At 42.8% G+C, this 4,739-nt stretch overlaps 1 long non-coding RNA gene across 1 annotated transcript; it reads left to right on the top strand.

The window, feature by feature from the left end:
• On the top strand, positions 1–4,739 carry LOC127910404 (uncharacterized). The gene is made up of 3 exons (XR_008074707.1): positions 1–284; positions 323–550; positions 4,266–4,739. It is a non-coding gene; the product is annotated as an uncharacterized LOC127910404 (long non-coding RNA).

Genomic DNA, 4,739 nt, shown 5'->3' with positions numbered 1-4,739 from the left:
TCATTAATCACAAACCAGGTCGTAATGACAGTGAGCACTCATTAATCACAAACCAGGTCGTAATGACAGTGAGCACTCATTAATCACAAACCAGGTCGTAATGACAGTGAGCACTCATTAATCACAAACCAGGTCGTAATGACAGTGAGCACTCATTAATCACAAACCAGGTCGTAATGACAGCGAGCACTCATTAATCACAAACCAGGTCGTAATGACAGCGAGCGCTCATTAATCACAAACCAGGTCGTAATGACAGTGAGCGCTCATTAATCACAAACCAGGTCGTAATGACAGCGAGCACTCATTAATCACAAACCAGGTCGTAATGACAGCGAGCGCTCATTAATCACAAACCAGGTCGTAATGACAGCGAGCACTCATTAATCACAAACCAGGTCGTAATGACAGTGAGCACTCATTAATCACAAACCAGGTCGTAATGACAGTGAGCACTCATTAATCACAAACCAGGTCGTAATGACAGTGAGCACTCATTAATCACAAACCAGGTCGGAATGACAGTGAGCACTCATTAATCACAAACCAGGTCGTAATGACAGTGAGCACTCATTAATCACAAACCAGGTCATAATGACAGTGAGCACTCATTTATCACAAACCAGGTCGCAATGACAGTGAGCACTCATTAATCACAAACCAGGTCGTAATGACAGTGAGCACTCATTAATCACAAACCAGGTCGTAATGACAGTGAGCACTCATTAATCACAAACCAGGTCGTAATGACAGTGAGCACTCATTAATCACAAACCAGGTCGGAATGACAGTGAGCACTCATTTATCACAAACCAGGTCGTAATGACAGTGAGCACTCATTAATCACAAACCAGGTCGTAATGACAGTGAGCACTCATTAATCACAAACCAGGTCGTAATGACAGTGAGCACTCATTTATCACAAACCAGGTCGTAATGACAGTGAGCACTCATTTATCACAAACCAGGTCGTAATGACAGTGAGCACTCATTAATCACAAACCAGGTCGTAATGACAGTGAGCACTCATTAATCACAAACCAGGTCGTAATGACAGTGAGCACTCATTAATCACAAACCAGGTCGGAATGACAGTGAGCACTCATTTATCACAAACCAGGTCGTAATGACAGTGAGCACTCATTAATCACAAACCAGGTCGTAATGACAGTGAGCACTCATTAATCACAAACCAGGTCGTAATGACAGTGAGCACTCATTTATCACAAACCAGGTCGTAATGACAGTGAGCACTCATTTATCACAAACCAGGTCGTAATGACAGTGAGCACTCATTAATCACAAACCAGGTCGTAATGACAGTGAGCACTCATTAATCACAAACCAGGTCATAATGACAGTGAGCACTCATTAATCACAAACCAGGTCGTAATGACAGTGAGCACTCATTAATCACAAACCAGGTCGTAATGACAGTGAGCACTCATTAATCACAAACCAGGTCGTAATGACAGTGAGCACTCATTAATCACAAACCAGGTCGTAATGACAGTGAGCGCTCATTAATCACAAACCAGGTCGTAATGACAGTGAGCGCTCATTAATCACAAACCAGGTCGTAATGACAGCGAGCACTCATTAATCACAAACCAGGTCGTAATGACAGCGAGCGCTCATTAATCACAAACCAGGTCGTAATGACAGCGAGCACTCATTAATCACAAACCAGGTCGTAATGACAGTGAGCACTCATTAATCACAAACCAGGTCGTAATGACAGTGAGCACTCATTAATCACAAACCAGGTCGTAATGACAGTGAGCACTCATTAATCACAAACCAGGTCGGAATGACAGTGAGCACTCATTAATCACAAACCAGGTCGTAATGACAGTGAGCACTCATTAATCACAAACCAGGTCATAATGACAGTGAGCACTCATTTATCACAAACCAGGTCGTAATGACAGTGAGCACTCATTAATCACAAACCAGGTCGTAATGACAGTGAGCACTCATTAATCACAAACCAGGTCGTAATGACAGTGAGCACTCATTAATCACAAACCAGGTCGTAATGACAGTGAGCACTCATTAATCACAAACCAGGTCGGAATGACAGTGAGCACTCATTAATCACAAACCAGGTCGTAATGACAGTGAGCACTCATTAATCACAAACCAGGTCGTAATGACAGTGAGCACTCATTAATCACAAACCAGGTCGTAATGACAGTGAGCACTCATTTATCACAAACCAGGTCGTAATGACAGTGAGCACTCATTTATCACAAACCAGGTCGTAATGACAGTGAGCACTCATTAATCACAAACCAGGTCGTAATGACAGTGAGCACTCATTAATCACAAACCAGGTCGTAATGACAGTGAGCACTCATTAATCACAAACCAGGTCGTAATGACAGTGAGCACTCATTAATCACAAACCAGGTCGTAATGACAGTGAGCACTCATTAATCACAAACCAGGTCGTAATGACAGTGAGCACTCATTAATCACAAACCAGGTCGTAATGACAGTGAGCACTCATTTATCACAAACCAGGTCGTAATGACAGTGAGCACTCATTTATCACAAACCAGGTCGTAATGACAGTGAGCACTCATTAATCACAAACCAGACCATAATGACAGTGAGCACTCATTAATCACAAACCAGGTCGTAATGACAGTGAGCACTCATTAATCACAAACCAGGTCGTAATGACAGTGAGCACTCATTAATCACAAACCAGGTCGTAATGACAGTGAGCACTCATTAATCACAAACCAGGTCGTAATGACAGTGAGCTCATTAATCACAAACCAGGTCGTAATGACAGTGAGCGCTCATTAATCACAAACCAGGTCGTAATGACAGTGAGCGCTCATTAATCACAAACCAGGTCGTAATGACAGTGAGCGCTCATTAATCACAAACCAGGTTGTAATGACAGTGAGCGCTCATTAATCACAAACCAGGTCGTAATGACAGTGAGCACTCATTAATCACAAACCAGGTCGTAATGACAGTGAGCACTCATTAATCACAAACCAGGTCAGTGAGTAATGACAGTGAGCACTCATTAATCACAAACCAGGTCGTAATGACAGTGAGCACTCATTAATCACAAACCAGGTCGTAATGACAGTGAGCACTCATTAATCACAAACCAGGTCGTAATGACAGTGAGCACTCATTAATCACAAACCAGGTCGTAATGACAGTGAGGCGTAATGACTCATTAATCACAAACCAGGTCGTAATGACAGTGATGACGCTCATTAATCACAAACCAGGTCGTAATGACAGTGAGCGCTCATTAATCACAAACCAGGTCGTAATGACAGTGAGCGCTCATTAATCACAAGCACTCATTAATCACAAACCAGGTCGTAATGACAGTGAGCGCTCATTAATCACAAACCAGGTCGTAATGACAGTGAGCGCTCATTAATCACAAACCAGGTCGTAATGACAGTGAGCGCTCATTAATCACAAACCAGGTCGTAATGACAGTGAGCGCTCATTAATCACAAACCAGGTCGTAATGACAGTGAGCACTCATTAATCACAAACCAGGTCGTAATGACAGTGAGCACTCATTAATCACAAACCAGGTCGTAATGACAGTGAGCACTCATTAATCACAAACCAGGTCGTAATGACAGTGAGCACTCATTAATCACAAACCAGGTCGTAATGACAGTGAGCACTCATTAATCACAAACCAGGTCGTAATGACAGTGAGCACTCATTAATCACAAACCAGGTCGTAATGACAGTGAGCACTCATTAATCACAAACCAGGTCGGAATGACAGTGAGCACTCATTTATCACAAACCAGGTCGTAATGACAGTGAGCACTCATTAATCACAAACCAGGTCGTAATGACAGTGAGCACTCATTAATCACAAACCAGGTCGTAATGACAGTGAGCACTCATTTATCACAAACCAGGTCGTAATGACAGTGAGCACTCATTTATCACAAACCAGGTCGTAATGACAGTGAGCACTCATTAATCACAAACCAGGTCGTAATGACAGTGAGCACTCATTAATCACAAACCAGGTCGTAATGACAGTGAGCACTCATTAATCACAAACCAGGTCGTAATGACAGTGAGCACTCATTAATCACAAACCAGGTCGTAATGACAGTGAGCGCTCATTAATCACAAACCAGGTCGTAATGACAGTGAGCGCTCATTAATCACAAACCAGGTCGTAATGACAGTGAGCGCTCATTAATCACAAACCAGGTTGTAATGACAGTGAGCACTCATTAATCACAAACCAGGTCGTAATGACAGCGAGCACTCATTAATCACAAACCAGGTCGTAATGACAGTGAGCACTCATTAATCACAAACCAGGTCGTAATGACAGTGAGCACTCATTAATCACAAACCAGGTCGTAATGACAGTGAGCACTCATTAATCACAAACCAGGTCGTAATGACAGTGAGCACTCATTAATCACAAACCAGGTCGTAATGACAGTGAGCGCTCATTAATCACAAACCAGGTCGTAATGACAGTGAGCGCTCATTAATCACAAACCAGGTCGTAATGACAGTGAGCGCTCATTAATCACAAACCAGGTCGTAATGACAGTGAGCGCTCATTAATCACAAACCAGGTCGTAATGACAGTGAGCGCTCATTAATCACAAACCAGGTCGTAATGACAGTGAGCACTCATTAATCACAAACCAGGTCGTAATGACAGTGAGCACTCATTAATCACAAACCAGGTCGTAATGACAGTGAGC

The sequence above is a fragment of the Oncorhynchus keta genome, chromosome 21 (assembly GCF_023373465.1).
Source record: "Oncorhynchus keta strain PuntledgeMale-10-30-2019 chromosome 21, Oket_V2, whole genome shotgun sequence".
Taxonomy (NCBI): domain Eukaryota; kingdom Metazoa; phylum Chordata; class Actinopteri; order Salmoniformes; family Salmonidae; genus Oncorhynchus; species Oncorhynchus keta.
Note: the sequence above shows the minus strand (reverse complement) of the source record. Positions and strands in the feature narration are given on the sequence as shown.